This window comes from Schistocerca gregaria, chromosome 5, assembly GCF_023897955.1.
Source record: "Schistocerca gregaria isolate iqSchGreg1 chromosome 5, iqSchGreg1.2, whole genome shotgun sequence".
Taxonomy (NCBI): domain Eukaryota; kingdom Metazoa; phylum Arthropoda; class Insecta; order Orthoptera; family Acrididae; genus Schistocerca; species Schistocerca gregaria.
In genome coordinates this window covers 136,160,990-136,174,774 of record NC_064924.1, presented here as the reverse complement: position 1 = coordinate 136,174,774, position 13,785 = coordinate 136,160,990, and positions in this window count along the sequence as shown.

The window sequence follows — 13,785 nt, the reverse complement described above, 5'->3', positions numbered from 1 at the left end:
CCCAGTCAGGCAATCAAGGCTATTTTCGAGTACGATTACGACGCCATATTTGTTTATGTATATCCACCTGATGATGGAGGTTTAAACCTTCGAAACGCGTCGTGGAAACAAATAAACAGTGTCTGGTAACAGTAAACTTATTGTTTCATTTAATGTCAGTAACAGTCACGGTAAAGCCTAACCTAAAAATGTTCGCATTTAAAGTTAATCTGCCCAGTCAGGCAATCAAGGCTATTTTCGAGTACGATTACGACGCCATATTTGTTTATGTATATCCACCTGACGATGGAAGTTTAAACCTTCGAAACGCGTCGTAGAAACAAATAAACAGTGACTATTAACAGTAAACTTATTGTTTCATTTAATGTCAGTAACAGTCACGGTAAAGCCTAACATAAAAATGTTCGCATTTAAAGTTAATCTGCCCAGTCAGGCAATCAAGGCTATTTTCGAGTACGATTACGACGCCATATTTGTTTATGTATATCCACCTGATGATGGAGGTTTAAACCTTCGAAACGCGTCGTGGAAACAAATAAACAGTGTCTCGTAACAGTAAACTTATTGTTTCATTTAATGTCAGTAACAGTCACGGTAAAGCCTAACCTAAAAATGTTCGCATTTAAAGTTAATCTGCCCAGTCAGGCAATCAAGGCTACTTTCGAGCACGATTACGACGCCATATTTGTTTATGTATATCCACCTGACGATGGAGGTTTAAACCTTCGAAACGCGTCGTAGAAACAAATAAACAGTGAGTGGTAACAGTAAACTTATTGTTTCATTTAATGTCAGTAACAGTCACGGTAAAGCCTAACCTAAAAATGTTCGCATTTAAAGTTAATCTGCCCAGTCAGGCAATCAAGGCTATTTTCGAGTACGATTACGACGCCATATTTGTTTATGTACATCCACCTGATGATGGAGGTTTAAACCTTCGAAACGCGTCGTGGAAACAAATAAACAGTGACTGGTAACAGTAAACTTATTGTTTCATTTAATGTCAGTAACAGTCACGGTTAGGCCTAACCTAAAAATGTTCGCATTTAAAGTTAATCTGCCCAGTCAGGCAATCAAGGCTATTTTCGAGTACGATTACGACGCCATATTTATTTATGTATATCCACCTGATGATGGAGGTTTAAACCTTCGAAACGCGTCGTGGAAACAAATAAACAGTGACTGGTAACAGTAAACTTATTGTTTCATTTAATGTCAGTAACAGTCACGGTAAAGCCTAACCTAAAAATGTTCGCATTTAAAGTTAATCTACCCAGTCAGGCAATCAAGGCTATTTTCGAGTACGATTACGACGCTATATTTCTTTATGTATATCCACCTGACGATGGAGGTTTAAACCTTCGAAACGCGCCGTAGAAACAAATAAACAGTGACTGGTAACAGTAAACTTATTGTTTCATTTAATGTCAGTAACAGTCACGGTAAAGCCTAACCTAAAAATGTTCGCATTTAAAGTTAATCTGCCCAGTCAGGCAATCAAGGCTATTTTCGAGTACGATTACGACGCCATATTTGTTTATGTATATCCACCTGATGATGGAGGTTTAAACCTTCGAAACGCGTCGTGGAAACAAATAAACAGTGTCTGGTAACAGTAAACTTATTGTTTCATTTAATGTCAGTAACAGTCACGGTAAAGCCTAACCTAAAAATGTTCGCATTTAAAGTTAATCTGCCCAGTCAGGCAATCAAGGCTATTTTCGAGTACGATTACGACGCCATATTTGTTTATGTATATCCACCTGATGATGGAGGTTTAAACCTTCGAAACGCGTCGGGGAAACAAATAAACAGTGACTGGTAACAGTAAACTTATTGTTTCATTTAATGTCAGTAACAGTCACGGTAAAGCCTAACCTAAAAATGTTCGCATTTAAAGTTAATCTGCCCAGTCAGGCAATCAAGGCTATTTTCGAGTACGATTACGACGCCATATTTGTTTATGTATATCCATCTGACGATGGAGGTTTAAACCTTCGAAACGCGTCGGGGAAACAAATAAACAGTGACTGGTAACAGTAAACTTATTGTTTCATTTAATGTCAGTAACAGTCACGGTAAAGCCTAACATAAAAATGTTCGCATTTAAAGTTAATCTGCCCAGTCAGGCAATCAAGGCTATTTTCGAGTACGATTACGACGCCATATTTATTTATGTAAATCCACCTGATGGTGGAGGTTTAAACCTTCGAAACGCGTCGTGGAAACAAATAAACAGTGACTGGTAACAGTAAACTTATTGTTTCATTTAATGTCAATAACAGTCACGGTAAAGCCTAACCTAAAAATGTTCGCATTTAAAGTTAATCTGCCCAGTCAGGCTATCAAGGCTATTTTCGAGTACGATTACGACGCCATACTTATTTATGTATATCCACCTGATGATGGAGGTTTAAACCTTCGAATCACGTCGTGGAAACAAATAAACAGTGACTGGTAACGGTAAACTTATTGTTTCATTTAATGTCAGTAACAGTCACGGTAAAGCCTAACCTAAAAATGTTCGCATTTAAAGTTAATCTGCCCAGTCAGGCTATCAAGGCTATTTTCGAGTACGATTACGACGCCATATTTGTTTATGTATATCCACCTGATGATGGAGGTTTAAACCTTCGAAACGCGTCGTGGAAACAAATAAACAGTGACTGGTAACAGTAAACTTATTGTTTCATTTAATGTCGGTAACAGTCACGATAAAGCCTAACCTCAGAATGTTCGCATTTAAAGTTAATCTGCCCAGTCAGGCAATCAAGACTATCTTCGAGTACGATTACGACGCCAAATTTATTTATGTATATCCACCTGATGATGGAGGTTTAAACCTTCGAAACGCGTCGTGGAAACAAATAAACAGTGACTGGTAACAGTAAACTTATTGTTTCATTTAATGTCAGTAACAGTCACGGTAAAGCCTAACCTAAAAATGTTCGCATTTAAAGTTAATCTGCCAAGTCAGGCAATCAAGACTATTTTCGAGTACGATTACGACGCCAAATTTATTTATGTATATCCACCTGATGATGGAGGTTTAAACCTTCGAAACGCGTCGTGGAAACAAGTAAACAGTGTCTGGTAACAGTAAACTTATTGTTTCATTTAATGTCAGTAACAGTCACGGTAAAGCCTAACCTAAAAATGTTCGCATTTAAAGTTAATCTGCCCAGTCAGGCAATCAAGGCTATTTTCGAGTACGATTACGACGCCATATTTGTTTATGTATATCCACCTGATGATGGAGGTTTAAATCTTCGAAACACGTCGTGGAAACAAATAAACAGTGACTGGTAACAGTAAACTTATTGTTTCATTTAATGTCAGTAACAGTCACGGTAAAGCCTAACCTAAAAATGTTCGCTTTTAAAGTTAATCTGCCCAGTCAGGCAATCAAGGCTATTTTCGAGTACGATTACGACGCCATATTTGTTTATGTATATCCACCTGATGATGGAGGTTTAAACCTTCGAAACGCGTCGTGGAAACAAATAAACAGTGTCTGGTAACAGTAAACTTATTGTTTCATTTAATGTCAGTAACAGTCACGGTAAAGCCTAACCTAAAAATGTTCGCATTTAAAGTTAATCTGCCCAGTCAGGCAATCAAGGCTATTTTCGAGTACGATTACGACGCCATATTTGTTTATGTATATCCACCTGACGATGGAAGTTTAAACCTTCGAAACGCGTCGTAGAAACAAATAAACAGTGACTATTAACAGTAAACTTATTGTTTCATTTAATGTCAGTAACAGTCACGGTAAAGCCTAACATAAAAATGTTCGCATTTAAAGTTAATCTGCCCAGTCAGGCAATCAAGGCTATTTTCGAGTACGATTACGACGCCATATTTGTTTATGTATATCCACCTGATGATGGAGGTTTAAACCTTCGAAACGCGTCGTGGAAACAAATAAACAGTGTCTCGTAACAGTAAACTTATTGTTTCATTTAATGTCAGTAACAGTCACGGTAAAGCCTAACCTAAAAATGTTCGCATTTAAAGTTAATCTGCCCAGTCAGGCAATCAAGGCTATTTTCGAGCACGATTACGACGCCATATTTGTTTATGTATATCCACCTGACGATGGAGGTTTAAACCTTCGAAACGCGTCGTAGAAACAAATAAACAGTGAGTGGTAACAGTAAACTTATTGTTTCATTTAATGTCAGTAACAGTCACGGTAAAGCCTAACCTAAAAATGTTCGCATTTAAAGTTAATCTGCCCAGTCAGGCTATCAAGGGTATTTTCGAGTACGATTACGACGCCATATTTGTTTATGTATATCCACCTGATGATGGAGGTTTAAACCTTCGAAACGCGTCGTGGAAACAAATAAACAGTGTCTGGTAACAGTAAACTTATTGTTTCATTTAATGTCAGTAGCAGACACGGTAAGGCCTAACCTAAAAATGTTCGCATTTAAAGTTAATCTGCCCAGTCAGGCAATCAAGGCTATTTTCGAGTACGATTACGACGCCATATTTGTTTATGTATATCCACCTGATGATGGAGGTTTAAACCTTCGAAACGCGTCGGGGAAACAAATAAACAGTGACTGGTAACAGTAAACTTATTGTTTCATTTAATGTCAGTAACAGTCACGGTAAAGCCTAACCTAAAAATGTTCGCATTTAAAGTTAATCTGCCCAGTCAGGCAATCAAGGCTATTTTCGAGTACGATTACGACGCCATATTTGTTTATGTATATCCACCTGATGATGGAGGTTTAAACCTTCGAAACGCGTCGGGGAAACAAATAAACAGTGACTGGTAACAGCAAACTTATTGTTTCATTTAATGTCAGTAACAGTCACGGTAAAGCCTAACCTAAAAATGTTCGCATTTAAAGTTAATCTGCACAGTCAGGCAATCAAGGCTATTTTCGAGTACGATTACGACGCCATATTTGTTTATGTATATCCACCTGATGATGGAGGTTTAAACCTTCGAAACGCGTCGTGGAAACAAATAAACAGTGTCTGGTAACAGTAAACTTATTGTTTCATTTAATGTCAGTAACAGTCACGGTAAAGCCTAACCTAAAAATGTTCGCATTTAAAGTTAATCTACCCAGTCAGGCAATCAAGGCTATTTTCGAGTACGATTACGACGCTATATTTCTTTATGTATATCCACCTGACGATGGAGGTTTAAACCTTCGAAATGCGCCGTAGAAACAAATAAACAGTGACTGGTAACAGTAAACTTATTGTTTCATTTAATGTCAGTAACAGTCACGGTAAAGCCTAACCTAAAAATGTTCGCATTTAAAGTTAATCTGCCCAGTCAGGCAATCAAGGCTATTTTCGAGTACGATTACGACGCCATATTTGTTTATGTACATCCACCTGATGATGGAGGTTTAAACCTTCGAAACGCGTCGTGGAAACAAATAAACAGTGACTGGTAACAGTAAACTTATTGTTTCATTTAATGTCAGTAACAGTCACGGTTAGGCCTAACCTAAAAATGTTCGCATTTAAAGTTAATCTGCCCAGTCAGGCAATCAAGGCTATTTTCGAGTACGATTACGACGCCATATTTATTTATGTATATCCACCTGATGATGGAGGTTTAAACCTTCGAAACGCGTCGTGGAAACAAATAAACAGTGACTGGTAACAGTAAACTTATTGTTTCATTTAATGTCAGTAACAGTCACGATAAAGCCTAACCTCAGAATGTTCGCATTTAAAGTTAATCTGCCCAGTCAGGCAATAAAGGCTATTTTCGAGTACGATTACGACGCCATATTTATTTATGTATATCTACCTGATGATGGAGGTTTAAACCTTCGAAACGCGTCGTGGAAACAAATAAACAGTGACTGGTAACAGTAAACTTATTGTTTCATTTAATGTCAGTAACAGTCACGGTAAAGCCTAACATAAAAATGTTCGCATTTAAAGTTAATCTGCCCAGTCAGGCAATCAAGGCTATTTTCGAGTACGATTACGACGCCATATTTGTTTATGTATATCCACCTGATGATGGAGGTTTAAACCTTCGAAACGCGTCGTGGAAACAAATAAACAGTGTCTGGTAACAGTAAACTTATTGTTTCATTTAATGTCAGTAACAGTCACGGTAAAGCCTAACCTAAAAATGTTCGCATTTAAAGTTAATCTACCCAGTCAGGCAATCAAGGCTATTTTCGAGTACGATTACGACGCTATATTTCTTTATGTATATCCACCTGACGATGGAGGTTTAAACCTTCGAAACGCGCCGTAGAAACAAATAAACAGTGACTGGTAACAGTAAACTTATTGTTTCATTTAATGTCAGTAACAGTCACGGTAAAGCCTAACCTAAAAATGTTCGCATTTAAAGTTAATCTGCCCAGTCAGGCAATCAAGGCTATTTTCGAGTACGATTACGACGCCATATTTGTTTATGTATATCCACCTGATGATGGAGGTTTAAACCTTCGAAACGCGTCGTGGAAACAAATAAACAGTGTCTGGTAACAGTAAACTTATTGTTTCATTTAATGTCAGTAACAGTCACGGTAAAGCCTAACCTAAAAATGTTCGCATTTAAAGTTAATCTGCCCAGTCAGGCAATCAAGGCTATTTTCGAGTACGATTACGACGCCATATTTGTTTATGTATATCCACCTGATGATGGAGGTTTAAACCTTCGAAACGCGTCGGGGAAACAAATAAACAGTGACTGGTAACAGTAAACTTATTGTTTCATTTAATGTCAGTAACAGTCACGGTAAAGCCTAACCTAAAAATGTTCGCATTTAAAGTTAATCTGCCCAGTCAGGCAATCAAGGCTATTTTCGAGTACGATTACGACGCCATATTTGTTTATGTATATCCACCTGATGATGGAGGTTTAAACCTTCGAAACGCGTCGGGGAAACAAATAAACAGTGACTGGTAACAGCAAACTTATTGTTTCATTTAATGTCAGTAACAGTCACGGTAAAGCCTAACCTAAAAATGTTCGCATTTAAAGTTAATCTGCACAGTCAGGCAATCAAGGCTATTTTCGAGTACGATTTCGACGCCATATTTGTTTATGTATATCCACCTGATGATGGAGGTTTAAACCTTCGAAACGCGTCGTGGAAACAAATAAACAGTGTCTGGTAACAGTAAACTTATTGTTTCATTTAATGTCAGTAACAGTCACGGTAAAGCCTAACCTAAAAATGTTCGCATTTAAAGTTAATCTACCCAGTCAGGCAATCAAGGCTATTTTCGAGTACGATTACGACGCTATATTTCTTTATGTATATCCACCTGACGATGGAGGTTTAAACCTTCGAAACGCGCCGTAGAAACAAATAAACAGTGACTGGTAACAGTAAACTTATTGTTTCATTTAATGTCAGTAACAGTCACGGTAAAGCCTAACCTAAAAATGTTCGCATTTAAAGTTAATCTGCCCAGTCAGGCAATCAAGGCTATTTTCGAGTACGATTACGACGCCATATTTGTTTATGTACATCCACCTGATGATGGAGGTTTAAACCTTCGAAACGCGTCGTGGAAACAAATAAACAGTGACTGGTAACAGTAAACTTATTGTTTCATTTAATGTCAGTAACAGTCACGGTAAGGCCTAACCTAAAAATGTTCGCATTTAAAGTTAATCTGCCCAGTCAGGCAATCAAGGCTATTTTCGAGTACGATTACGACGCCATATTTATTTATGTATATCCACCTGATGATGGAGGTTTAAACCTTCGAAACGCGTCGTGGAAACAAATAAACAGTGACTGGTAACAGTAAACTTATTGTTTCATTTAATGTCAGTAACAGTCACGATAAAGCCTAACCTCAGAATGTTCGCATTTAAAGTTAATCTGCCCAGTCAGGCAATAAAGGCTATTTTCGAGTACGATTACGACGCCATATTTATTTATGTATATCCACCTGATGATGGAGGTTTAAACCTTCGAAACGCGTCGTGGAAACAAATAAACAGTGACTGGTAACAGTAAACTTATTGTTTCATTTAATGTCAGTAACAGTCACGGTAAAGCCTAACATAAAAATGTTCGCATTTAAAGTTAATCTGCCCAGTCAGGCAATCAAGGCTATTTTCGAGTACGATTACGACGCCATATTTATTTATGTAAATCCACCTGATGGTGGAGGTTTAAACCTTCGAAACGCGTCGTGGAAACAAATAAACAGTGACTGGTAACAGTAAACTTATTGTTTCATTTAATGTCAATAACAGTCACGGTAAAGCCTAACCTAAAAATGTTCGCATTTAAAGTTAATCTGCCCAGTCTGGCTATCAAGGCTATTTTCGAGTACGATTACGACGCCATACTTATTTATGTATATCCACCTGATGATGGAGGTTTAAACCTTCGAATCACGTCGTGGAAACAAATAAACAGTGACTGGTAACAGTAAACTTATTGTTTCATTTAATGTCAGTAACAGTCACGGTAAAGCCTAACCTAAAAATGTTCGCATTTAAAGTTAATCTGCCCAGTCAGGCTATCAAGGCTATTTTCGAGTACGATTACGACGCCATACTTATTTATGTATATCCACCTGATGATGGAGGTTTAAACCTTCGAATCACGTCGTGGAAACAAATAAACAGTGACTGGTAACAGTAAACTTATTGTTTCATTTAATGTCAGTAACAGTCACGGTAAAGCCTAACCTAAAAATGTTCGCATTTAAAGTTAATCTGCCCAGTCAGGCAATCAAGGCTATTTTCGAGTACGCTTACGACGCCATATTTGTTTATGTATATCCACCTGATGATGGAGGTTTAAACCTACGAAACGCGTCGTGGAAACAAATAAACAGTGACTGGTAACAGTAAACTTATTGCTTCATTTAATGTCAGTAACAGTCACGGTAAAGCCTAACCTAAAAATGTTCGTATTTAAAGTTAATCTGTCCAGTCAGGCAATCAAGGCTATTTTCGAGTACGTTTACGACGCCATATTTATTTATGTAAATACACCTGATGATGGAGGTTTAAACCTTCGAAACGCGTCGTGGAAACAAATAAACAGTGACTGGTAACAGTAAACTTATTGTTTCATTTTATGTCAGTAACAGTCACGGTAAAGCCTAACCTAAAAATGTTCGCATTTAAAGTTAATCTGCCCAGTCAGGCAATCAAGGCTATTTTCGAGTACGATTACGACGCCATATTTATTTATGTATATCCACCTGATGATGGAGGTTTAAACCTTCGAAACGCGTCGTGGAAACAAATAAACAGTGACTGGTAACAGTAAACTTATTGTTTCATTTAATGTCAGTAACAGTCACGATAAAGCCTAACCTCAGAATGTTCGCATTTAAAGATAATCTGCCCAGTCAGGCAATAAAGGCTATTTTCGAGTACGATTACGACGCCATATTTATTTATGTATATCCACCTGATGATGGAGGTTTAAACCTTCGAAACGCGTCGTGGAAACAAATAAACAGTGACTGGTAACAGTAAACTTATTGTTTCATTTAATGTCAGTAACAGTCACGGTAAAGCCTAACCTAAAAATGTTCGCATCTAAAGTTAATCTGCCCAGTCAGGCAATCAAGGCTATTTTCGAGTACGATTACGACGCCATATTTATTTATATAAATCCACCTGATGGTGGAGGTTTAAACCTTCGAAACGCGTCGTGGAAACAAATAAACAGTGACTGGTAACAGTAAACTTATTGTTTCATTTAATGTCAATAACAGTCACGGTAAAGCCTAACCTAAAAATGTTCGCATTTAAAGTTAATCTGCCCAGTCAGGCTATCAAGGCTATTTTCGAGTACGATTACGACGCCATACTTATTTATGTATATCCACCTGATGATGGAGGTTTAAACCTTCGAATCACGTCGTGGAAACAAATAAACAGTGACTGGTAACAGTAAACTTATTGTTTCATTTAATGTCAGTAACAGTCACGGTAAAGCCTAACCTAAAAATGTTCGCATTTAAAGTTAATCTGCCCAGTCAGGCTATCAAGGGTATTTTCGAGTACGATTACGACGCCATATTTGTTTATGTATATCCACCTGATGATGGAGGTTTAAACCTTCGAAACGCGTCGTGGAAACAAATAAACAGTGTCTGGTAACAGTAAACTTATTGTTTCATTTAATGTCAGTAACAGTCACGGTAAAGCCTAACCTAAAAATGTTCGCATTTAAAGTTAATCTGCCCAGTCAGGCAATCAAGGCTATTTTCGAGTACGATTACGACGCCATATTTGTTTATGTATATCCACCTGATGATGGAGGTTTAAACCTTCGAAACGCGTCGGGGAAACAAATAAACAGTGACTGGTAACAGTAAACTTATTGTTTCATTTAATGTCAGTAACAGTCACGGTAAAGCCTAACCTAAAAATGTTCGCATTTAAAGTTAATCTGCCCAGTCAGGCAATCAAGGCTATTTTCGAGTACGATTACGACGCCATATTTGTTTATGTATATCCACCTGACGATGGAGGTTTAAACCTTCGAAACGCGTCGTAGAAACAAATAAACAGTTACTGGTAACAGCAAACTTATTGTTTCATTTAATGTCAGTAACAGTCACGGTAAAGCCTAACCTAAAAATGTTCGCATTTAAAGTTAATCTGCACAGTCAGGCAATCAAGGCTATTTTCGAGTACGATTTCGACGCCATATTTGTTTATGTATATCCACCTGATGATGGAGGTTTAAACCTTCGAAACGCGTCGTGGAAACAAATAAACAGTGACTGGTAACAGTAAACTTATTGTTTCATTTAATGTCAGTAACAGTCACGGTAAAGCCTAACCTAAAAATGTTCGCATTTAAAGTTAATCTGCCCAGTCAGGCAATCAAGGCTATTTTCGAGTACGATTACGACGCTATATTTCTTTATGTATATCCACCTGACGATGGAGGTTTAAACCTTCGAAACGCGCCGTAGAAACAAATAAACAGTGACTGGTAACAGTAAACTTATTGTTTCATTTAATGTCAGTAACAGTCACGGTAAAGCCTAACCTAAAAATGTTCGCATTTAAAGTTAATCTGCCCAGTCAGGCAATCAAGGCTATTTTCGAGTACGACTACGACGCCATATTTGTTTATGTATATCCACCTGATGATGGAGGTTTAAACCTTCGAAACGCGTCGTGGAAACAAATAAACAGTGACTGGTAACAGTAAACTTATTGTTTCATTTAATGTCAGTAACAGTCACGGTAAAGCCCAACCTAAAAGTGTTCGCATTAAAAGTTAATCTGCCCAGTCAGGCAATCAAGGCTATTTTCGTGTACGATTACGACGCCATACTTATTTATGTACATCCACCTGATGATGGAGGTTTAAACCTTCGAAACGCGTCGTGGAAACAAATAAACAGTGACTGGTAACAGTAAACTTATTGTTTCATTTAATGTCAGTAACAGTCACGGTAAGGCCTAACCTAAAAATGTTCGCATTTAAAGTTAATCTGCCCAGTCAGGCAATCAAGGCTATTTTCGAGTACGATTACGACGCCTTATTTATTTATGTATATCCACCTGATGATGGAGGTTTAAACCTTCGAAACGCGTCGTGGAAACAAATAAACAGTGACTGGTAACAGTAAACTTATTGTTTCATTTAATGTCAGTAACAGTCACGATAAAGCCTAACCTCAGAATGTTCGCATTTAAAGTTAATCTGCCCAGCCAGGCAATAAAGGCTATTTTCGAGTACGATTACGACGCCATATTTATTTATGTATATCCACCTGATGATGGAGGTTTAAACCTTCGAAACGCGTCGTGGAAACAAATAAACAGTGACTGGTAACAGTAAACTTATTGTTTCATTTAATGTCAGTAACAGTCACGGTAAAGCCTAACATAAAAATGTTCGCATTTAAAGTTAATCTGCCCAGTCAGGCAATCAAGGCTATTTTCGAGTACGATTACGACGCCATATTTATTTATGTAAATCCACCTGATGGTGGAGGTTTAAACCTTCGAAACGCGTCGTGGAAACAAATAAACAGTGACTGGTAACAGTAAACTTATTGTTTCATTTAATGTCAATAACAGTCACGGTAAAGCCTAACCTAAAAATGTTCGCATTTAAAGTTAATCTGCCCAGTCAGGCTATCAAGGCTATTTTCGAGTACGATTACGACGCCATACTTATTTATGTATATCCACCTGATGATGGAGGTTTAAACCTTCGAATCACGTCGTGGAAACAAATAAACAGTGACTGGTAACAGTAAACTTATTGTTTCATTTAATGTCAGTAACAGTCACGGTAAAGCCTAACCTAAAAATGTTCGCATTTAAAGTTAATCTGCCCAGTCAGGCTATCAAGGCTATTTTCGAGTACGATTACGACGCCATACTTATTTATGTATATCCACCTGATGATGGAGGTTTAAACCTTCGAATCACGTCGTGGAAACAAATAAACAGTGACTGGTAACACTAAACTTATTGTTTCATTTAATGTCAGTAACAGTCACGGTAAAGCCTAACCTAAAAATGTTCGCATTTAAAGTTAATCTGCCCAGTCAGGCAATCAAGGCTATTTTCGAGTACGCTTACGACGCCATATTTGTTTATGTATATCCACCTGATGATGGAGGTTTAAACCTACGAAACGCGTCGTGGAAACAAATAAACAGTGACTGGTAACAGTAAACTTATTGCTTCATTTAATGTCAGTAACAGTCACGGTAAAGCCTAACCTAAAAATGTTCGTATTTGAAGTTAATCTGTCCAGTCAGGCAATCAAGGCTATTTTCGAGTACGTTTACGACGCCATATTTATTTATGTAAATACACCTGATGATGGAGGTTTAAACCTTCGAAACGCGTCGTGGAAACAAATAAACAGTGACTGGTAACAGTAAACTTATTGTTTCATTTAATGTCAGTAACAGTCACGGTAAAGCCTAACCTAAAAATGTTCGCATTAAAGTTAATCTGCCCAGTCAGGCAATCAAGGCTATTTTCGAGTACGATTACGACGCCATATTTATTTATGTATATCCACCTGATGATGGAGGTTTAAACCTTCGAAACGCGTCGTGGAAACAAATAAACAGTGACTGGTAACAGTAAACTTATTGTTTCATTTAATGTCAGTAACAGTCACGATAAAGCCTAACCTCAGAATGTTCGCATTTAAAGATAATCTGCCCAGTCAGGCAATAAAGGCTATTTTCGAGTACGATTACGACGCCATATTTATTTATGTATATCCACCTGATGATGGAGGTTTAAACCTTCGAAACGCGTCGTGGAAACAAATAAACAGTGACTGGTAACAGTAAACTTATTGTTTCATTTAATGTCAATAACAGTCACGGTAAAGCCTAACCTAAAAATGTTCGCATTTAAAGTTAATCTGCCCAGTCAGGCTATCAAGGCTATTTTCGAGTACGATTACGACGCCATACTTATTTATGTATATCCACCTGATGATGGAGGTTTAAACCTTCGAATCACGTCGTGGAAACAAATAAACAGTGACTGGTAACAGTAAACTTATTGTTTCATTTAATGTCAGTAACAGTCACGGTAAAGCCTAACCTAAAAATGTTCGCATTTAAAGTTAATCTGCCCAGTCAGGCTATCAAGGCTATTTTCGAGTACGATTACGACGCCATACTTATTTATGTATATCCACCTGATGATGGAGGTTTAAACCTTCGAATCACGTCGTGGAAACAAATAAACAGTGACTGGTAACAGTAAACTTATTGTTTCATTTAATGTCAGTAACAGTCACGGTAAAGCCTAACCTAAAAATGTTCGCATTTAAAGTTAATCTTCCCAGT